The sequence below is a fragment of the Leptinotarsa decemlineata genome, unplaced genomic scaffold (genome assembly GCF_025532065.1).
Source record: "Leptinotarsa decemlineata unplaced genomic scaffold, Ldec_3_MD MMD2_tig00003348_RagTag_RagTag, whole genome shotgun sequence".
Lineage (NCBI taxonomy): Eukaryota > Metazoa > Arthropoda > Insecta > Coleoptera > Chrysomelidae > Leptinotarsa > Leptinotarsa decemlineata.
The window spans coordinates 3,110,027-3,135,348 of NW_027412588.1; the positions used below are offsets into that span (position 1 = coordinate 3,110,027).

General features: G+C 34.1%; 1 long non-coding RNA gene across 1 annotated transcript in view; it reads left to right on the forward strand.

Moving 5' to 3' along the window:
- Positions 1-24,560, forward strand: part of LOC141483412 (uncharacterized) — a 64,985-nt gene extending 40,425 nt beyond the window's left edge. The window contains exon 3 of the long non-coding RNA XR_012466068.1: positions 23,435-24,560. This is a non-coding gene — a long non-coding RNA (uncharacterized lncRNA). The remainder of the gene's footprint in view (positions 1-23,434) is intronic.
- Positions 24,561-25,322: the final 762 nt, after the last annotated feature.

The window sequence follows — 25,322 nt, forward strand, 5'->3', positions numbered from 1 at the left end:
TCGGGAAAAGTGACAGCTGGTTAACAGGAAAACATATTTCAACAGATATCTATTGAATCAATTATGGGTAATAATAACAGCCTATGTCATGTCGAAACAAAGGAATAACGCTCGCTTCAATTTTTTTTATGAAAAAGCAAATTTTCCATCACGGACTAATTATTTTCTTATTGCTTCTTTTTACCAGAACCAATTTTGCACAAAACAAAAAAGTAACTTCGAAATTTGTTAAACCCTGAGACTGATTGATGGTTACATGCATAATACTTTATTTTCAAGTTGAGATGATTCTGCGACGTTACGTGGTTTCTATCGACGAATCGAGTTCTATCTAGGAGTTTCGGACAAGTTTAGTTAGGATGACCACTTTTCTGGGCTCCATTTTATTCCCCAGTGAATCTACTTTTCATAACAATGGCTCAGTGAACAGACACAACTTCCATTATTATAGTGATGTAAATCCTCATTTTTTCTGCACTCTGGATCAACAGAATAGATTGTCTGTTAACGTGCGGGGAGAAATTATAGGTACAAAAGTTATAGGACCATATCTTTTTAATGGAAACATAAATGGTAATAAAATTTACAATTTATACCAGATGATTTTCATGAATTTTTGGAGAATGTGACGCTCAATATCAGACAACGGATGAGGTTTCAATTGGATGAAGATCCGGTACATTCCAAATTCAGTATCAGATAGTTTTCGAATATGTGCTTTCCGAATTAATGGATTGGTAGGATCGTATCACAAAACTGGTCAGCGAGATCACCAGATTTGACTTGACTCGATTTTTTTCTATGGGAATACTCGAAGAATGAGGTTCACGACACTCCTTCAATCTCACCGGAAAATATGAAGGAGAGAATAAGGGCTGCTTCTCAAATATTATTAAATGTTAAGCAGTCTTTCATAGAGAACACCTACTTTGAATTAAATACATTTCTAAATTGAAAGTGTATATTTTTAGGAGAAAGAAAGGAATCAATTTCAAAAAATTAATTCTGCAAAGATGTGAAGATCGTACAAAAAAGTAACTTTTAGACACAAACTGGAAGAAAAAGCCCTCCTGAAACAGCTACTTTCATATAAACGTTGAATTACGCGAAAAAAAAATTGTTTCAAAACAAATAAGTACTTTCACATGTACGCTGAATTATACGAAAACCACTTTTCTCTATTCCGTTTGTATTCCGAACATTCGTAATGGAATCAAATCAGACATCATTCTCAGGATACAATATAATTAATGAAAGGAGTAAAAGTCATCCTCATTGCTGAACATCCGATATTTCACGTAAGAAAATTGCCTTATCGGCTCTTCAGTAGCAATGTTATCCGCATTTGCTACTGAAGAGCCGATAAGGCAAGTATCTTACGGCGAAATATCGGATGTCTTGCAGTGAGGATGTTCCATGTAAATGAAATTTAACTTCTTTCATCAATTATACTGTGTAGGAATCCTGTGAATGATATCTGATTTAATTCCATAACGAATATTTGTAATACAAATTGAGTAGAGAAAAGTATTTTCTGTATAATCCAATGTTCATATAAAAGTATTTGTTTCGAAAACATTTTTCTTTCATGTAATTCAATATTTAGGTATATGAAATTACCTGTTTCTAGAGGGTTTTTTCTTCCAGTTTGTGTCTGAAAGTTACTATTTTGCATGATCTAGACATCTTTGTATAGAGTTAATTTTTTTAAATTCATTCTTTCCTTTCCTTGTATAATTCTTACATTTTTTGTATCATGATGGAGAAGTAGGAGGCCAAAAACTTTCTCTTCCAAAAATTGATCTCTACTAGAAATATATCCTTTCAATTTAAACAAGATTCCTATGGCTGAGATTTAATCAAATAAGCGACTGAATATTATTTACGTATTGGCATCAATGACATGGGTGGATTCTACCCATTCCGTGACAAAAATTCGTAATTATGAACGAATTGAGTGATTTTTCATAACGTTATTCGTATTTGGTACTGAAGAACCAACAAGGCAAGTGTTTTACGGCGAAACAGCAGATGTCTAGCAGTGACGATGTCGCTGTGCCATGTAGTGAGATTTTACTTCTTTCATTAATTATATTGTATAAAAATCATGTGAATGATATCTGATCTGATTCCATTATGAATGTTTGGAATACATACGGAATAGAGAAAATAGTTTTTCGTATAATACAGCGTTCATATAAAAGTATTGGATCGAAAGTATTTTGCTTTCGTGTGATTCAATGTTTATATTAAATAGCTGTTTCGAGAGGGCTTTATCTTCCAGTTTGTGTCTGGAAGTAACTTCTTTGCATGATCTACACATCTTTGTATAAAGTTGATTTTTTGAATTTAATTCCGTAACTGGATAGAACTGGCAGATACTTGATGAAACTTCATATTGAAACTAATAAATACAGTTTAATGTATGATTTTCATCATAAAGGTTTTTACAAAAACCTCGACACGTGTTTCGCTATATAATAGCTTTCTCAAGCATAAACTAAAAGTTAGTTCTAATTTATAACCACTTTATACTCTAACCTATTACCATGTGCATGCCTAAGTTGTTGGTTTTGAAAGCAATATTTACACCTTCGCTGTGCAGAAAATCTGAAAAATTAGTAGTGGGTTGGCCAAAGCAGGCTAAATTTTTATAACTTGTATCCTCCTCTCTTCGAATTGGGTAAACTTCTTTCAAAGCTTGACTGTATAACTTTTTTGATAATAAAGAATGTATTAGATTACTATCATAATCATTGTTGACGGCCATTTGTTTTATTATGTTCAGTACTTCATTGAAATTCACCTCTGACAAGGGCATATTTATCAGTCTGTGGATCATACTGTTGAAAGCTGCTACTTTGTGCTAATACGGGTGGGTGGACGAATTATGAATGATAATATTTGTATGTGTCGGTTTACGATAAATTGAAGAATCATGTTTGTTCTTAACTTTTGTTATTGTCAAGTCCAACAAATTTATACAGCCGTCCTCTTCCATCTCTGCTACTTATTCCTATTCTGGCAGAGATTTTCATGGACAATTTGGAGATAAAAGTACACAGTAACCCACTGGTAAGAAGTTTCGTGTATTGTTATATATATGTGGATGATATCCTAGTATATCGTATTGTTATTTATATGTGGATGATATCCTGGTATGTTTCACAGAAACGAAGAAACAGTTGACTAACTTTTTGAATTTAATCAATTCTCTCCACCCTTCAATCACATTCACACTGGAGATGAAAAAGAACGACTCTATGAATTTTTTTTGGCTTGACAATAACAAAAGTTAACAACAAACATGATTTTTCAATTTATAGTGAACCATCATATACAGATATTATCTTACATAATTAGTCAAGCCATCCGTATCAGCACAAAGTAGCAGCTTTCAACAGTATGATCCACAGACTGATAAATGTGTTCTTCTCAGAGGCAAATTTCAATTAAGAACTGGACATAATAAAACAAATAGCCGTCAACAATGATTATGATAGCAGTCTAGTACATTTTTTATTGTCAATTTGAAGAGAAGAGGATAAAAGTTATAGAAGGATAAAAGTTATGGAAACTTAACCTACTTATGTCAATCCACTACAAATATTTCAGATTTTCTGCACAACAAAGGTGTAAATATTGCTTTCAAAACCAACAACCACATAGGCAGACACATCCAGAAGAAAAGTTTGAAACTTAACCTGTTGGAGAGTATGGAAATAAAAAAATTCCAAAACTCTCAATATCTTATGAACGATCAATCTGAACTGTATAATTCGCCATTATTGAATCTGTTCATTTCCAGGTATAAATAGTTAGGTCTTTACGGTACTTTTGAAAAATGTATTGATATAGTTAAAGAATTCATACCTGACCTTTATACGTAGATTCATTCATTATGAATTAGGCATACCTACGAGTAGGTAATAGGTTAGAGTATAAAATGGTTGCAATTTAGAAGTAACTTTCAGTTTACGTTTGAGAAAGCTATTAGGTTCGTTCCAACCAGCGTCAGAAACAGTTTCTGACAGTCAGGATTCGGCGCAGTAATGTGATTGCGTTCCAACGTGAGTTTCCAACCATTAGTAAACTATCAGTTTTCTGTTCCATCCAAGATTCAAACCTGTTCGAAATCTATCAGAATGGTTTGAGGATTATCTTCTAACCATCAATCTGGCGCATGCGTATTCCGTATTACTGTTTCTGTTTTATGTTCATGCAACTTACAAACAAACAACATAACCTGCAAAAATTGTTATAAAATAAATTATGTATTTGCTGGCGCAGGAAAAATTGGTAATTCTTTAAGTGAACCTATAATATGAACATCTTTAATTACACAAATTAATTATTGCGGTGACCTCCCAGTTCCATGTTGATAAGTAAATAGAATAGAGATATAAAATACTGCAACCTTCTTTTACTCTCCAGAAATACACTTGATTAGATTTATTTTTAAAGAATTGAAGGGGCTATATTTTTATGAGTGACATTCGTTGTGGAATGTTTGAAATAAAAACTGAGTAGAGAAAAGTATCTTCTGTATAATTCAGTGTTCATATAGAAGTATTTGTTTCGAAAGAATTTTTTTTTTCTTTCGTGTAATTCAATGTTTATATGAAAGTAGCTGTTTCAGGAGGACATTCTTTCAGTTTGTGTCTGAAAGTTACTTCTTTGCATGATCTACACATCCATGTATAGAGTTACTTATTTTCAAATTGATTACTTCCTTCCTTTCTTTGGAAGATTCCCTCATTCCCTTTTTTTGATTTAACATGGAGTAGTAGAAAGCTAAAAACTTTCTTTCCCAAATTATTTTTAAAGGTTATGTTGAAATTCCATGCCAAACTTCAGTTGAAGTATCAGCTGTTCCAATCAGAAATTTCAAGTTAATCAGAAACCAATATTTACCAGACATGCGCGTTGACAACGATTTACAAACAGTTGGAAATCTGTTTGTGACTCAAGGTTGGAACGAACCTATTGTATAGCGAAACACGTGTCGCGGTTTTTGTAAAACCCTTTATAGTGAAAATCATAAAATAAACTGTATTTATTGGTTTTGAAATTGATTTCTTCCTTTCTTTGGAAGATTCCTGCCTTTTTTGTATCAAGAAGGAAACGGAAAAGGAAAAAAACTTTCTTTTCCAATTACATTTTTTTGTTGTTGTTTCAGTTGGATAATAAATAAAATTGTATGGTATATTTAATGAACTGTACTGTCAGAATATGAATGTAAATGATCATTTCTTTTTAGTGAACAGTAAATATTTTCGATGAAGTGAAGTATAAACACTGTCAATGAGAATTCTGTTAGCAAATCAAATAAATGTCGTTTCTTGATTCAAAGAATGCATCGAAATAAGAACTTCTATTTGGAAAAGTCAATATCTGGAAACATTTTCAGGTTAGGTATAGGTAACTTCAAATTCGAATGAAAGATAAGTGAATTTCATGTTGCTCAGTCCAGCAAATACAGGATTTTCTATTTGAAATGACAATGATTTCTAAACATTCTGTATAATATTGAGAAATGGGTTTTATCGAGATCAATAGCCCAAAATCCCTCTTATACTTGGTCTGAATTCATAGGAATGATTTCTTTACATTTCGATGTTATTTAGGTTCCAATTGTACCTAGCATTTTCATAAAAAATTAATGACTTGAGAACGGTTATAATTAGGCACATAGTACCTTATATGAAAGCATACAATTTTTTCCTGACCTATTCAGAAGTGTAACGAAGTGCAGGGTGTTCCTTTCAATTGAATACAATTTTGATATGACATTCTTTTATGTGTACCTAAACAAAATAATGGTTTCGTTCACATGGACCGTGTCGTATGAGATGCTCCATTCTGTATAACTGATAACTAAGCACATCGGTTACTGCAAATTCTGTATACCATGGAAATTCTCTCGTTAAGAGAAGTCGAGATGATCTTGATGAGAGAAGGCATTCTCTTTTCTAGTCTCGTCTTGACGAAAGAAAGTAGTATCTTCAATATTCAAGAGGTTTTGCATACTTCTGCATTTACAACCTCTAGCCTAAAGTCAATTCTGTATATCTATGAAAATACTATACTACAATGTTGCATTATCCTCTAAATACCCGAGAGAGAATTTCTCTCTCGTCTTGACAAGTATACCGTTTCTATTTTCTTGTCTAGTAACAACTGACATCATTGTAGTCAGTTGGCATCATTGTAACTTTTGCACCGTTATAGCAGTTGTTACTTACTAGACATGAGGATAGAAACGAGAGATAAGTTTTCGCTCGGGTATTCTTGGGAAAATAACAGAGAATTTTTTCCCTTGGGTAAGTCGACACAAAACGACAACACTTATTTTGAGAAGCTCACACGAAAGAAACTACAGTCAATAATAACAAACAACGATAAATACAAAGATGGAATAACTTATTATTTTCCTGTTTTCTTCATTGAAATTTACCTGAAATCTTGGCTCAAGTAATGCAATTTGAGGATGAATTCGATCCATATATCCTGTTTTTCATAAAACTAGCTAACAATTTGGGACGGCCCTGATGAAAACTTACAAATCTGTTAACTATCTGCAATTGTATTGTAAGAGAAACCTCCCCAAATGTTATGGATATTGGGACGGCCGCAAGGAATAATTAGCATAAGATCCGAATTCCACTTCGATATCTCAAACTTCTCCGGCTATATCCATAAATACTTGAACAACTTATTAATTATGATCCCCCAGGGAATGGGCTAGGGGAATTAAATTGAAGGATCTTTCGTCTGTTACAGAGAAAGAATGCGACACTTAGAAACATTTCAAATGGTCAAACCAGGGCTGTTTCAAAAGTTTGTAATTGTATGTTTTATTCAACTTGTTTTGAATTTTTGTTAAATCACTGATGTATTTCGGAAGTAGGCTCTCAAAATTCATTACATTCAAGAGTAGGCTGTATTAGAATCGATTCATTTATTTATGGGCTACATATCATATGTCCCTATCGAGAAATATGATAATGTGAAAAAATCGATATAGATATTTCTTAAATATCGATTCAGTTTTGTAAAATAAGTTTTTTCAAATCATCTTGTATCCAATGCTTCAGATATAGATTGGAAAAGTTTTAAATGAAGTTATTGTATGAGTTTTTTTTATGGATTAACTTGAGTTTAAATTTTGAGACCTGTATTTTTCTATGCATATAGGTAAATTCAAAATTGAAGAAATCAAATACAAAATTTTACACACTTTTTTGTCTACAACATATAGTCAGTATGAATATAACACAGATGATTCATTGACAAACTGAAAAATAAAGCACTCCCGAAACAACTATTTTCACATGAACATTGAATCACGAAATATTTTGATGTGGACATGGAATTACACGAAAATCACTTTTTCACTATACAGTTTGTATTCGAAACATTCGTTATGGAAGTTTCGGTTGCAAAACACCTCTTTGAACTCTTGAAGACAAAAATACATTTCTCGTACAGATTAACGTCACCGGAAGAAGCAAATCTGCTCATGTAACTGCAATTCAATCCCAGCTATTGGAATGTGGGTCAAAATAACACTGGAGTTTTCTTAGGAAAAAATGATTTTTGGGAAAAACATTTTGCTTTGTAATCTTCATCTTCATAGAAAATATGTGGAAATACCCGAAGAATGGAAGATTGCGATGTTGAAGACAAGTGTTTTCGCCCCGAAACTTCAAAAAGTACATCTTAAGTATGATAGATTTCCATATAAGTGAAATTTCATATAAGTGCTCATTCATATGTCACGTTGTGTAGCGTACCTGTAGATAATAACTATTTTAATTCCATAAGGAATGTTTGGAATATAAACTGAATTGGAAAAGTGAGTTTCCTGTAATATGATTTTCATACGAATGTTAATTTTTTGATAGATCTTTTTCTTCCAGTTTGCACGAGTTTTTTTTGACACGATCTACATATCTTTGTGAAGAGTTCATTTTGAACTGATTATTAGAAGTTTCTCAAAATTTTTGTATGCATGAAGATGAAGAAGAAGAAAGCCAAAAAGTGTTCAACCCTGAAAGACATCAGTCGGCTTAGTCTTTATACTTTCTGACATTGCTTCTAAAAATATCCCCATTTCAATTCAAAAGTGGAAATCAGTTTGTTAAATGGAAAAATCAAGGGAGAAATCTCATGTAGATGTAAAAAAGGGCTAGACATTTGTTTTCACTCTAATGATCTGTGAACAAGAGGATATTTTATCAGGCATGGGTGGCATATATTCTTTCTTCAAGTATGTTGTCACCTTATAATATCTCGGGTCCTGAGAGTGATGCAAATTCCCGTGCCAAAAAAACGCGTCAGGTTTGTTGCTGAACAAAAGTGCTAAATGGTTTCAGAGCTTTCTGGTCAGTAGCTAACGCCGTTGATCGGAATTTTACCAAATACAATTTCATCACTAACACAAGTGGACAGTTCAACAACAACGATAGAAAAAGGGAATTACTCGCTGAACATTTCGCATTCAATTTTACCAACTACTCTCTACATTTTTCGAAAGCGTCTTATTAAGCGATTACCAACGGAACTTCTAGTCTTCATATGAAGTACATGTCATTGAACTTGAGTAGTGCTCCAGCGAACTTACACCAGCTTGTTGTAGGCCTGTCTTACAAAAACAGTTTTTTTTCTTCTTTTTGAAGATCTTTTCAAAAATTCTAACATAAATTATGATCCAGTTGCTCCACCATCAGTGATATTGAAAATTATAAATGAGCATAGCATGGGATGATGATAATCAAGTAGAATTAGATCCTGACCGAACAGAGACATCGCGAAACCTCATAATGTAAAAACCTCAGTCATGTTAGCTGTCGAATAATTTGTTCGGTGTTGAATTAAGTACCAATATATATTATATCCCGTTACAAAAACTTGAAACACCATCTCGAACTAGAAAGTTGTACACACCTCAGCAACTTTTAATGCTTGATGAAGTGCAAATCGGAGCTTCTTTAGAATATTATTTACTTATAGGGCGCTTCGCTCTCAAGCTTACTATTAGGCTGCTGAAATCAATTCATTCATAACATATTTTATTTAAACATATTAATATACCTGGTTGAAGACACAAACATCACAAGTAACCTTAGTAGTCTGGTACATCGAAGGAATGTTCGGAATCTGTCTCAATTCTATATACAGGGTGTTCCCGAATTTAGTTAACAGTAGGTATTCCCGTTATTCGTGAAACTAGAAATAAAACAGAGGCAGTATTGAAAAACGTTAGAATATTCTTCTGAAATCATCTTTGGAATCTGTTTGAAAAAAATCTGTTTAAAATATGTTCCTTCCTCAACCAGCTGTCGCCCCCTAGAAACGACAACTGTCAACGTGTGATTCCTGACATGGAACCATTACATTTTTTCGGTACCATACCCAACTTTGATTTTTCAAATGGCACCCCAAAAAATTTCCACTTTCTCCATATAATATGTTATACAAGGTGTCCCGGATTCAGTTAGCATGTGATATTTTCTTATAAGAAAAGTGGCAGAAATGAAGCGGAATCAGCTTGAAGAGACGTTAAAATGCCCGCTTGAGAACATCATCGTCAAACATTAATATTAACACATTAACACAGTTACAGAACACGTTTACGATAACTAAGATTAATAAGGCATTGATACCAAGAGCTTTCGCACGCTCGAACTCAGATGAACAGAAAACGATTGAAAGAGCCAACCTATACTTCATCTGTAGAGTAACAGATTGAATAGGAAAGATTCTAGGTAAACACAACACAAAATTTACCTTCAAAACAAAAAGGAAGGTAAGGGATTCTCTGTGAATGATCAAAGATTTCAGTGACCTACAGTATATCGTACACTATGCTTGCGTGGTAAAGTATACAAAAGACGTCAAAGAGGTCCATGGGTAATAGGCCAAATAAATTGCAGACTGGAACAAACAGATAAGTCAGCAGTAGCGCAACATGCGCTCAACGAGATGGATCACCAAACTTTTTTTTGGGAAGTTGAGTTACTAGCGCCAGCCGAGGTCAAATCGGTCAGTACGTGTGAGAACAGAAATGCACTGAAACACGGATAATTTCGAAAGAGGAGAAGAAATACTAAAGCCGAATCCAATATAAAACGAAAATAGCACAACAGTGCCTCGCCCAGAATCACTTCTGAACAAATAAGCCACGTGTGCTAGCGGAACGTCAGGAATAAATTCCACATTGCGACTGCTCTCAAACCCGACAAAAGATACTGTTGTGAATAGCGACAGGGAGAACCAAATAGGGTACCAATAAACTTTCTGGGGGTGGCAATATATTGTGTAATAACTGAATTCTGTATGAAAAAATGTGACAGATTTTACAGTGACATGGATACTTCAACAAAGCGGAAATTTTCTGGAAAAGTCATTTAAGAAAAAAAAAAGGTTGAGAATGATTTCTGCCAAACTGCAATGGTAACAACTATTCGAAAGAAGATTTCAGAATATCGCCTCTGTTTCATTTCTCTAGCTTCACACATAACGGAGATATCACGTATTGTTTCATTTCTGGGACACCCTGTATATTCTCACAGAAAGTGTTTCAACCAATTTAATTTCATTGAGAGCGGTTCATGTTGAAAGTTCGTGACAAACTATAACTTCCCATCGCTTCGAGATTCAATTGAAATACCTCGAACTACACATGTCATAAGAATTCTATCTGAAGAAGGTTTTTTTATGCAGTACTTGTGCATCTCCTAGATAACATAGTGATAACATTATAAGATGATAACTTACCCGTTGTCGAAAGGATATTTTCAATACTTTTGCTTTCAAACGAAAACTTCTCAAAACAATTTGAGAAAAAATTATTCGGCAGAATGACAAGTGATGACAGTAATTTTTATTTATTTTATTATTATCCATACCAATAACTGCTATCATTCCTAGGAGCACCACATGAAAATCCCAAATAGATGATCAAAATGTTTTTCAATCAAGGAATCAACGTTGAAAGGTGAGACCTCGTTAATCTTCAGCTCGCATAAGTTTCGACTTTTGATTGTTGTCGTTCGTAGGGGTGCTACAGCTGTTTAACGGAAAAATAGATTTGAAACAGATATTTACTGTTCTATTCGTGTTCATATCATTTTTCACTTCGGAATTTTCTTTCATTCACTAATAATGTTCACGAAGTTTTTACTCACAACTTGATTTATTTGTACCACCTTTTCTTGCATTTTCATCCGCTGCAACAAAAAACGTAATAAAAATTGATTGAATGCTTAAGTTCAACACGCTTTTTCACTATCAACTTCACTTTAATTCAATAAAATCACCAAACTTCAGAACTTATCGGTTCTTATCTGAATAATAGGAACATTCGGCAAGAAAAGGGTTATTTCGTGCCAAAAATAATAACGTTCGAAGATTAATGTCTTCAGTCTTGCTTATACGATCCAAAAGCTGCAGTATTAATCTTCCAAATTGCTTTCAAGTTGTTGAGTATCCAATATTTCTCTTCATTAGTATACATTTGATTTATTAAGCGTCTTACTCTCAGTATGAAATATATTAAAATTAATGAATACGTACTTGTTTATTATGTTTTGAACTAACTCAATCACAGTTTCCCCATAATTATCAATGGGACACAAGGCATTTTCTTGAATAGTCTTAAATAGTGTTTTCATGTGAAAATTAATGTATTCTTCATTATAAATGATTTCTCGAGCTTATATTACTCGGAAGTGATCATATTGCGTCTATGAATAGAAGTACCATCCCTATTAACACCATATTAAAACGTTTATTTTGTGTTTGTGAATGTGGTTTTATTGTACGTTTTCCAATCCAGAGACTCTAATTTTACTCTGAACTGTGATATTATCGTTTAATTCAATTTGATTATTTCATTTTTTTTTATTTTGCATCTTCCGGAAGACAAATTGAAAAGTTTGGTTTTCAAATGTATTTCGATTATTTTCAAAAATACCCGCTTGGCAAAACTTCGACGGTGTGGATACCTACGTTTTGTTTCCAACATATAATTTTTTATTACTGCAAAAATCAGGATGTAATCTAACCTAGAATATGAATGCAGATATTATTTGATCTAACTACGAACCTGCCGCTATATGAGTATACTTCTTCTACAGCCTGTACTTTAATATTCAATAAAGTTAGATTATTGTAGTTCATTAGTTTTCATAACTGCTAATCGTTTTAGACAACAAAAATATGAACCTTTCTTCTTACGTTGTCAGTCATACTCAAACAAACAAGCAAACAAAATAATACGTGGTTCCGCAAAAAAATTATTTTTCTGTTGGAGATCATGTGTTTGAATTCAGTACCACGCCCTACGTTTGATACGTAAACATTATCATAGACGCACTCCTTCAGTGATGAAGTCTTTAACTAATTTTGCCCTAATTTAGTTACCTAACTTTCGGATGTAATACGGGTTCGAGTCCTTCAAGGAGTCTTTTCAGAGGTGGTGTAACTAAATTATTCATCAAGTAATAATTAATTGAGTCCAGCAAACTTGTATCAAGAAGCACGTTTAAGTGAATCACAGATAGGTAGAAAAATTAATTGATTGGATTTCATGACATATTTTTTATTCAATCTATTCGATTTCATTTCAATACTTCAGATATAAATAGATAAGTACTATTCCTTATTACTATTACTAGTATCATTCCCATATTGATTTCAATTCAAGCTGAAACAGCTGTCTACCGGTGGGTCTCAAATTGAAATCAACATGGGAATGATCAGGATAGTACTCATCTTAATATATATACAGGGTCCTGCAACAGTGGCGCGGTGTTCCATATCTCTATATAGGAAGCAGATAGGAATCTAATTTTCTATAATATTACCTTATTGCTCGAGCTCGACAAAATAAAAATATTGGCGGTCACACAGGGTGTTCGATTTTTTCTGGGCGGATCCCAACTGTGTCTTTTTAAATGGCAACCTATATTTTTTATCGCTTTTTCGGTTTCTTCATAGAAAATAAAATAAACTTTATGTATATCTGCACTTCGAAAATATTGATGGTTTTCGAGATATCTAGCATGACAGGTTTTTTTTTCCAATATTCGTCACTCAGAATATTTGAAATTATAAAGTGGTGCCAAGTCCAGTTGAAATTTTTTTTTGGTCGAATATTCTACATTGGTAACTCTCTCAAACGATATATCTGAAATCGACCTGTGATATACAGGGTATGAAAAACCGCTTGCCAAATATTGTAAATGAAAATTTGCAAAATCTTCCTTATATTAAATGGAACACCCTGTATATTATTGATCCATAAGAAGCGCCAACGAAACCTCTACAAATTTCATTAAGTATTCCCTATGGCTAAGTTCAATAGTTTTTCTTAAATGAGCATTTCTTTCGAAAAATGGTCATTTTTTCAAAGCGAAATCCATTTGACGACTGATAAGAATATACAAAAAATACCCTTTCCTTAAAATATCGCCCATTCCTAAAATTACCTGTTGCTAGATAAACAAGTTGCGAATTACACCACAAAATGGACGTTCTTGAATAGTTACAATAATTTCAAAAATCTCGGAATTTGTGCCATATTCTTTCGGTCTAAAACAACCTTTCAGCGAATGAAATATTTATTGGAAATCAAGTAGTCTGGCAAATGACAGAACAAAATATTTGGCTGCAAATGAATATTGAAATTTTTAGTCAATCGTGAAGTTGAACTGTCGGTATAATTTCATCAGAATGTTGTTATCAAAAAGTGATTTGATTGATATGATTTTCATATTAGGTGAATCAGACAGGAATTGTTTATTGGCAAGTAGAATTTATTCTCAACGGTATCCAGATAGAAGGCATCCAGATGAAAGATATTTCCGAAAGGTCTTGGGACGATTCGTTGAAACTGGATCTATTAATTATTCCAAACATGAGTGCATCAAGCCAGCTACTAATGAAGATAATGAATTGCAAGTTCTTCTTGCTGTTGAAGAAGATCCTAGTAGGAGTCAACGACAAATTGGGGAAATAGTGGATATAAGTGAGAGATCAGTGCAACGAGTATTGAAGAAATATCGCTTGCATCCATACCACGTTCAGTTACATCAAGAACTACTGTATGCTGATTTCGAGAAAAGAGTGAGATTTTGCAATTGGGCCATGAACAAAATTCGTCGAAACGAATATTTTTTCAATAATATTTTATGGTCGGATGAATCGACATTCCATAAAAATGGATTTGTAAATCGACATAATTACCATTATTATGCGACAGAAAATCCTCACTTATTGAGACAGGTGGATTATCAACATAGGTGGTCGATAAATGTCTGGGGAGGCATCATTGGAGAATATGTAATTGGTCCATACTTTTTTGAGGGACATATGAATGGTGCAATGTATCTTAATTTCTTACGAAATGATTTACCAGGTTTGTTAGATGATATTCCTCTTGACCTCCGCAATAGAATGTGGTTACAACATGATGGTGCACCTGCTCACTATTCGGCAGAAGTGAGAGATCATCTAAATGAAGTATTTCCCAATAAATGGATAGGACGGAATGGGCCTGTACGGTGGCCCGCTAGATCACCAGATTTGACGAAACTAGATTTTTTCTTATGGGGATACATAAAAAATATGGTTTACGTTGAGCCACCAACTTCTCCCGAAAATATGCGACTTAGAATAACGAATGCTTTTCGCAGCATTACACCAGCTGTCTTGCGCAGGGTAGAACAGTCTTTCAAACATAGACTTCAGCTCTGCATTCAAGAAAATGGAAGACATGTTGAACATATTTTATAAAAGGTTCATTATCAACCTTAATTAAACTCTCCCTTTTGTAGTTTTGTAATTTGCCAGTTGACCATTTTTCGAAAGAAATGCTCATTTAAGAAAAACTATTGAACTTAGCCATAGGGAATACTTAATGAAATTTGTAGAGGTTTCGTTGGCGCTTCTTATGGATCAATAATATACAGGGTGTTCCATTTAATATAAGGAAGATTTTGCAAATTTTCATTTACAATATTTGGCAAGCGGTTTTTCATACCCTGTATATCACAGGTCGATTTCAGATATATCGTTTGAGAGAGTTACCAATGTAGAATATTCGACCAAAAAAAATTTTCAACTGGACTTGGCACCACTTTATAATTTCAAATATTCTGAGTGACGAATATTGAAAAAAAAAATCTGTCATGCTAGATATCTCGAAAACCGTCAATATTTTCGAAGTGCAGATATACATAAAGTTTATTTTATTTTCTATGAAGAAACCGAAAAAGCGGTAAAAAATATAGGTTGCCATTTAAAAAGACACAGTTGGGATCCGCCCAGAAAAAATCGAACACCCTGTGTGACCGCCAATATTTTTATTTTGTCGAGCTCGAGCAATAAGGTAATATTATAGAAAATTAGATTCCTATCTGCTTCCTATATAGAGATATGGAACACCGCGCCACTGTTGCAGGACCCTGTATATATATATATATATATATATATATATATATATATATATATATATATATATATATATATATATATATATATATATATAAATATATATACAAATCCTTGGAGTTATTTGGGATAGCAGCGAAGCGCAAGTGTACTCTTATAACATTATATTTCCAATATTTCGACAATGGTTATTGTCATCATCAGGGAGCTAGGATGATAGATTTTGAATTAATACAGAACTCCCTCCCCCCCTCGTATCTTTGGAACGGGTATACTTATAATAATGAAATTTGGAGGGTGTAAATAAACGGATGTAGGCTTCTTAACTGGTCATAACAGGTGACGCAATAGTCATAAATGACGTCACAAGGCCACTGTGACCAAAAATTTTAATTGGGACCCTATGGCAAGTGACAGCTCGTTTGAAAGGTATTGAAAATACCTATTCAGTCATACCAATTTTGTTTGGGTTTCGGCTGATTTTGATTGATAAATTGAAGAAATAGGAAAATTATTGTTTCGCATTTAATTAATAAAGATTATAAAGTACGCCTCTGGTTCATTGTCAAAAAGGTTGACGTGTTTGAATTATCTACTTGTCAAAAGTGTTTATACCTTGAAAATTTACCTAAGCTATTGTTTAACGAGACGTTTAAGTGTTTACATAGGCAAAATGATACGTACTGTAGCCGACAAAGTAGCAGCTATCTTAATAATTGGTGAATGTAGAAACAATTTCCATGCAGCGGAACGACTGTTTAATGAGAGGTACCCCGATCGCCCTATATCGAGGGTTTATTTGAGGGAGCTTCTTCGGAAGTTTGAAGCATCAGGTAGTGTTCAAGATGCCAAACGATCTGGTCGACCAACAATTAGTGATGACAAAAAAAATTGACATACTTGGAGAAATGGTAGTGAACCCTACTTCTTCCACAGCCCAAGTTGCGTCTATCTGTGAAGTCAGTCAAAGGACAGTACATAGGGTGTTGGCTAAAAACAAATTTCATCCATACAAATTAAAAATGGTGCACCAACTTTCAGATGATGACCCCGACCGAAGACTAGAATTCTGTGAAACTATGTCCGATAAAATGAACCAACAACCAGGCTACATACAGACAATTTGTTTTAGTGACGAAAGTACTTTCTTTCTCAATGGAAATGTTAACACTCAAAATGTGAGGTATTGGAGTGACACAAATCCTCACATCTTTCGTGAAAAACATACTCAATTTCCAGAAAAAGTAAATGTTTGGGCAGGTATTTTGGGAAACCACATAGTTGGGCCTCTTTTTCTCAATGCTAACTTAACCGGTGAATTGTATCTGGAGATGTTACAAACTGATATTGAGGCGTTAATTCTTGAAATTCTAGAAGATAATCCAGATGAATTCGACAACTTGGAAATAACGTTTCAACAAGATGGTGCTCCTGCACACTATTACGGTGCAGTAAGACGTTACCTAGATGAAGAATATCGTGGTAGATGGATTGGACGACGAGGTTCGATCGAATGGCCAGCTCGGTCACCGGACCTTACACCATTAGATTTTTTTCTATGGGGGTACTTGAAATCTAAGGTTTACGCTATAGCACCTGACAGTATTGCCATTCTGAAACAACGAATTGTTGAAGAATGTAGGGCAATTTCCGCTGACACACTGGGACGAGTACGACAAGAGTTTAGCAATAGGATGCATTACTGCCAGGAAGTAGATGGAGCACATTTTGAACACTTATTATAAGAACTGGTTCTTAAATCTTTATTAATTGAATGCGAAACTATAATTTTCGTATTTCTTCAATTTATCAATCAAAATCAGCCGAAACCCAAACAAAATTGGTATGACTGAATAGGTATTTTCAATACCTTTCAAACGAGCTGTCACTTGCCATAGGGTCCCATTTAAAATTTTTGGTCACAGTGGCCTTGTGACGTCATTTATGACTATTGCGTCACCTGTTATGACCAGTTAAGAAGCCTACATTCGTTTATTTCCACACTCCAAATTTCATTATTATAAGTATACCCTTTCAAAAGATACGAGGGGGGGAGGGGACTTTTGACTAGCACTGTATATGGAACATATTCATACAAACATTTTTATTTTCTAGCGCGTTTTTGATTTTTAAGGGAACTTTTATACGATTTTTAGTACAAAAACCCAAAATTGGTCAATTAAATGCTAATAACTTCGTATCTTAACAGAAATGTCCGGTTTTTTTATTTTATTTAAGTAGTCTTATGTGTCCCCAATCGTACTAAAGTAGTTTGAAGCACCATTGTGTCCAAAAAAGTTATGTACAGAGCATTTAAACTTTACAAAAAAAGAAAGAAAATAAAAAATCTGACCTTTGATGCCAATTAAAAAAATAAAATACATACAGGTGTTCAGACACCTTTAAAAACATGCTTAGTTATTGCTCTTTCGTTTGAGGTATCATTTACCTAGCTAAGTCTTAAACTTTTTTATTAGGGTACCTGAACCCGTTAAAGGTCGTAAATATGGATTTTTGTGGAATTAAAGATAAAAATGTTTTGTACTATAAAAATTCATTATTGGTGTTCAAAATGTCCTCCACCATTGCGTATACACTTTCTACAACGATTTCGTACTTCAGTTGTGGTTACTTTCATTTGCATTTCCTGTTTCATAATTTCAAACGCTGCCTCTCTTCGCTGAAGTAATTCTTCTCTCGTGGTGATTTCTGTTGTGTATACGAGTTCTTTCACCCGACCCCACACAAAAAAATCCAACTGAGTCAGGTCGGGCGATCTGGCAGGCCAGGGGATGGGTCCGTCTTTACCGATAGTTGCCAGGAAAACAGCGGTTCAGGTGTTCGCGGACGCTTACAGCCCAATGTGCTGGGCATCCATCTTGCTGAAATGTGATCGGCCTGTCCGTGTCCAATATTGGCACTTCGGCATCATAGAGTAACATTGGCAAGTCGTTTATCATGAATTCCAACCAATGTGCGTCCGATGACCCCAGCCCACACATGTATTGAAAATTGTCTTTGGAAAGAAATCTGAAACAGAAATGCAATAAAATTTGTTAATTTAGGTAATTAAACACGTGTTGAACATGGGTAATATAATAATAATAATAATAAAAATCATTTATTTACCTGTTTTTTCCAATTTGGATTGCTGTCCTCATCAGCCCATTCATGAAGGTTGTGGAAATTAGTAATTCCTTCTCTGGAGAACTTCGACTCGTCAGTCCAGAGGATGGACTCGTCGCGGATGGACGCGTCGTCAATATCTGCGTTTAGCAAAAAACGGCAGAACCGTATCCGTCTTGCCGGATCCGTTTCCTCCAAGCCTTGCACACCCGTGCCGTGAAACGGATATTTCTTTTCGTTGTGCATCGTACTCCACACTTTCCATATCGAAAGGTTTAAATCTCTCGCTACAACTCTGATACTGATGGTAGGATCCGCTTCGAAGGCTGCGAGAATTTGCTCCTCAACATTGACATTATGTATTCCTGGATTCACTGCAGGTTCAGCATGATGAATACCAGGTTCAGACAGCCTACGAAATGTGTTGGAAAACACACGGACGTTAGGCACTCTGCAATAAAATAACTCATTTTTAACGTCTTTTGAAGGTAAAAATGGCAAAATTTAACTACCGCTACAATTAGAAATTAATTTACATGCGGTTCGGGTAACGTTCTTGGTGCAATCGTCATGCCAGAGATTCGTTACCATCAGCTCTGCCATACATAAAAATGATATCGGCTTATTCATGACTCGTGAACTCAGCCATGGCACCACACACAACAAAAAGTTCGATAGTCCAAAATAAACAACACCTGCAGGAGCGAAAGGCTACAACTGAACACGGTGAATTACAAAAATGGGGAACACAAAACCAACGTCTACTCGCAACTCGAAAGGGCAAAGCAGTGACTAGAGAACTTGTTTGGCCAACCAAACCGACCCGGCGAGGGTTCCAAGATGATTACTCAACTCAGGTACCTAAAAATTGATAAACTCAAAAGCAAGTTTATGGCCCTAGCATAAGGTCTAAATCATAACAACAGAATGCATTCCAATTAATGACTAGCTTCAGGTCAAATTCTTTGTTGTAAAATGCCACCGGCACCGGCCTTTGTTCAGTTTTCTCTTCTTTCAAGTTGGGCTGAGTTTCTTATTATTCCATGTAAGTCTAAAAATAATATCGCATATTGCTTTAGGATTTTCGTTCAAAGGTTTTTGAGCTGAATTTCATTTGAATTACTTTTTTTTCAAATTTTTCAAATATCCATATTTACGACCTTTAACTGGTTCAGGTACCCTAATTAAAAAAGTTTAGGACTTAGCTAGGTAAATGATACCTCAAACGAAAGAGCAATAACTAAACATGTTTTTAAAGGTGTCTGAAAACCTTTATGTATTTTATTTATTTTTTTAATTGGCATCAAAGGTCAGATTTTTTATTTTCTTTTTTTTTTGGAAAGTTTGAATGCTCTGTACATAACTTTTTTGGACACAATGGTGCTTCAAACTACTTCAGTACGATTGGGGACACATATGACTACTAAAATAAATTAAAAAAACCGGACATTTCTGTTAAGATTCGAAGTTATTAGCATTTAATTGACCAATTTAGGGTTTTTGTACTAAAAATCGTAAAAGTTCCCTTAAAAATCAAAAACGCGCTAGAAAATAAAAATGTTTGTATGAATATGTTCTACATGGGCTAGTGTATCACCCCCTTAAAGGTTTGCACCCAGCTACCAAACACCCTGTATATATAGTAGGGAATCTGATAATTCCTCTTACATATTCACTGTTTCACTATCACTGTCGTCATTTAAATCGATAATAAATTTATTTCCATCATTAATATGGAAGTGTCCAATATCCATTTAGTCTCTTTCAACTAAAATTACTTTTTTAATCTTTCTCTGCCAGTCTTATTCGGTAACATTAGATAATTCTTCTTTAATTATCTCTATTACCTTCTTGGAAAATTATTTTTACGCCTGATGCTTTGTTTCAATTTTTCCCAAATCAACTCGATGGGATTAAAAACACAAAAATAGGGGGGAAGTCTCAGTATGCTGTGTCCATACTTTTCAGCAATACTTTCAAGGGCATACACTTTTTCAAATTTTTTTGTCTGTAAAACTTCAAGTAGTTGGTTTTTGGTAGTCTTCTTCAAGATACAATTGTTATCCTTTAAAAAACTTTATATTTCATCTTTTCTCAAATTTTTATTCGGTACTTTGATGAACTGTCGCGAATAATAGGAAGCGTTGTCAAAAACTATTACAGTATTCGCATCCAAATTTGGGATCGATGTGTTTTCAAACCATTTCTCAAAAATATTAGCCTCTATGTTCTTATGACATTGCAGTTCTCAAGTTTTTTTCCACATAATTTCAAAAAATTTGGAACCCATCTTTTACTTCCTCCACAATGCACAATTAGTCGCGATTCTTTGTTTGCAGGCATGTTAGACGTACACATTCTCGAACCATTAGTCCACCCTTTCGTAACTGTGTCGTGAGTGTCATACCAAGTTTCTAAAGGTTTTGGTAATCCTGACGCACATCGCGCCTTGCGTTCATAAGGTTTGTTTTTGACTATTTTACGTACAGTTGAGAAAGAAATTTCGGTCAAATCCGATGTTGCTTGTTGTTGATACCCTCGAAACCAAACTTGGGATGTAGATTCTTATATACATGGAATATACTCTCTGTGTTTCAATATTTAAATGCATCCGAATCATATTCACTGGTTTCTCTTTTTCGCATTGTTCACCACCGTTATTGGAATCACTATACTGGAAAAAGTCTGCGTTATTATCACACTCGTTATTACTATTAATACTTGTCCAAGGACGCCACATTTCAAATAGATAACAAAATTTTTGAGTAATTATAACTGCACCAATATCGAATTTCAACACTCAAATCGCGATGATCAGTTCTTGAACTGAATACGACGGAGAAAACATATCCCAATTTTCCCGATTTCTATTAGTCACTGTAACATGACATCAAATTTAATTTTATGACTCTTCAGCCAATCATAAAACTCGGTTAGTAAAAATTATCCAATACGCATCGCTAGGTCTACAGTTCACGGCTTTCTATGTATTGGTTTTATTGGCCTTTGAGAGTGCCGTTAACTTTAAATATGCACAATATCTTTTACTTCGACTATAACTATTGAGTCCTGCGTTATACATTTGTCGATCAGTAGGATTTCCTCACATCCAGTGACCTTCTCCACTTATATGTTACACAGTAATTGAAAATAATTGCTAAGAGTATTTTTTAATTACAGATTATAGAAAATCTGTTTAAAAAAAATCTGTTTTTCCGTTAATCAGCTGCCGCCCCCATACGAACGACAACTCTCAGAAGTTGAGAAACTTGTGCGAGCTAAGGACTAACGAGGTCTTACCTTTTAACGTGTGATTCCTAACCACAAAATAAGATTATATGTTCAAATTGAGAAGGGTAGGTATATTTTTGGGAGAGACTAACTTTTGGAAAGAAAGGTTTTTGGCTTTCTATTTCTAAATTTTCATACAAAAAATGTGTACAACTTTCAAAGAAAAGAAGAAAGCAATTGTTTTTAAAATGAATGTTTACATTCTACTACATTTTCAGTATGAAAATGAAAAAGTAGACAGCCAAAACCTTTCGTTACCAAGACTATAGAGATTAAAAATCTTATAATTTCGAAACTGCTTGTAAGACTTGTTGATCTTAAGCCTTCCGGTTTCTAGGAGGATGTTAAGTGGCATGCTACTGCACCATAGCTCGTGTCTCACTATCATCATAAGAAAGCATTTGGTCATTGAGTGTAGTATGGAAAAGTATATTACTGAATTCATAAAAAATATTGAAATACAAAGATTATAATTGAATTTGAATTGAAGGGGTTATATTCTTAGGAGTGATTAATTTTTGGGAAAGAAAGTTTTTGGAGTAGTAGAAAGCCAAAAACTTATTTCCCAAAAATTTAATTGAATCTTCAGATATTTTCTTTTCCAGTTTCCTGTCAACATAATATGTCTGTTATATGGTGTTTTCTCTGTGCTCCAAAAACTGAAACTATCCTAGACCGGTGGGTGGGAACAGAAGTTACTTCCAACTGAATAATCACAAAAGAACTTTACTTAGACATCGACTTCATAGTAACCCGCAGTGAAAACTACAGTACTTTCAATATAAAAAATAACACATTTTTTTTAATATTGATCAATAATTAATCTTTAGAAACTCTTTCTCCGATCAATTTGTTATCAGAGATTGAGTAGAATATCATAATCCTAATTGTCATATTGATATCCGAGAAAACGGGCACCAGAAGAATTTCACAATATAGCTTTCACAAGTTTTTGATCTACCAAATGTCGAACTATATCAAATAAATAATTCAAAATATAACAATGTCACAAGACAGAAAATATTATATTTGTTCAATAAAACTGTAACGTATCACCTCCTCTTAAATTTTGTATGGCACAATCCATGTCAGGCAAACTTAACGTGAAAAGGCATCACTAATAATACATACTTTGTAATAAGCAAGACAATGATGTGGCGCCACTCGTTAAAACTGCGTTATTAACAACAGTTGGTCCATTCTGACTTCGGATTTTAGGCATGACTTCAACGACTTTGACGGTTTGACTATTATCTTCTCGCTGTTGAAATTGATCAATATGCATGGAGTGATGTCAAGGTACTGACGACTGTTCACTCCTCTTCAGTATATGAATTATATTTCACGGTTCTTTGGTGAATTCGTGTTCTGGCTCTACATCGATATCCAATTTAAAGATTCTGTGGAATTCCCCGAATACGTTTCTGAAGTATCATTCCAATTCACGCAAATGATTTTAATCCTATCGATATTCACGGGCAAATTCGTAGGTTTCGCCGGTTCTGAACAATTTGGCGTTGAATCCCAGAATATCAGTAATGCTGTTTTTATGTTTCAGATCACAATCAACCTGGGAGGAACTGGAGCTCACAAAAAATTATTGAAGCGTTACTGAGGTAGAATCAGCCAATAATGTTCTCACTCCTCTTCTTTTCGAAGGGTCGAAACACAAGCAAGCAGGACCTATAATCCAGCTATAATCAACCCTTACAAGAAGCACCGAGAGCATTCACGGAGAAAGCCCAACATGACGTTACCAACGCAAGCCATCAACGTTAATCCTTATGAACCAACATTTCTGAACCAGTCTCGGAGAAAGCCCAGCCATCATCGTCAAACTTTATAGGTCAAAACAGGCCAGCAGCGGAGAGGAGATATTCCGTAACACCGCACCTGTAGTTTAGCCTATAGCATAGCCTATAGTTAAGTCTGTTTTCCGTCAGCCATTAATGCCAACTTCAACAGCCGCGAAGATGGAAGGATTTCACCTGCACCTGCAGCGGCACCTACCGTACAATTAAATTATTTATGCCCGAACAAGAAGGTCAAATGATTCATATTCGTAAGCGGAATAATACCATTGAACAAATTTTCGAAGACCCATGAAATGAATTAATCAACTCCCACAAACATAACAAAAGTTTCGTTTTACGTTTATTATGGGGTTTTACTTTGCGCACAAGCTCATCGTTCCAGCAGATACTCATAAGCGAAAAAATAATTTCGAGAATCATGGCCAAGGCAGGTTCAAAGGAGCGTGCAAAATTAGACTCATTAATCTTATAACACCGGAAGACTTTCTTCATAAAAAATTGAAGCATTACTTTAAAAATCACTTCTTGCTAATCCAATTATCTTGCTATCTTTCAATATTTTTACTACAAAACTGTCTCTCATATGCAATAATTTCAAATTCAAAAACTGTATTATTTTTATTCATTCATTAATTGTTCGTTTTGATTGTCTTGACGTACCTACACAATGATGTGAATTTGTCTAATCAACATTTTTTGTAATTTTTAATGGTCAATAAAAATATTATATGCTACTTTTCTCTCAGTCATTCAGCTAATTAGAATACAGTAATAAAAAAATTGTGACTTCGATTGGAAAATGCGACTTTTGCTTCCTTAAGAGGAAGGAGGGAAGGGAAGATGTCTGTAGGACCTTCGAAAAACATCCAGAATAATATTGATGTCCAAAGGTTGCAGGAACCCTTTCGTTATAGTACTATTCAAAAATCGGTATACCTATACACCCCACTAATTTCTGAGGAATACCGTCAAAATACGAGTCTTAATAATTTCGTAATATTGAAATTCTGAAAATATTCTCGTGTGAAGAATATTTTGAAAATGGTGATAGTGATAACTAGTATATTCAATACACAATTCAAAATATCTCTGCAATAAACAGTCCACTGCTGATTTATGTTTTTCATTTTCATTACAGATGTTGATTCTCCAGAATATTGACAAAAGATATGACATATGTGATAATTTTATGTTTTTGATAGTACAATGTTTATTATGAGAGAAACATTTTTGGATTTCAACTTCTCCATCTTGGAACAAGAAATGTGGGAAACTTCGAAAGGAAGGACGAAAACAAATAATGTCAAAATTAATTTTTTACAAAGATATAAAGATGACGCAGAGAAGTTACTTTCAAATACAAACTGTAAAAAAAAGCTCTCTGGAAACTACTACTATCTTATAAACATTGAATTACACGAAAAAAGAAGTATTTTCGAAAAAATTACTTTTAGATGAAAAATAAATATACAAAAATAAATTTTTTCATTCAGTTTGTACTCCAGACATTCCTCATGAAATTGAGTCAAATATTCATAATTGATATTTCTCTAACATCTTTGTCGGTAGATTAGCGTATTTGGGATATAAAAAGGCTACAAGTCTGATGCAATCATCTGCTGGCACTATTTA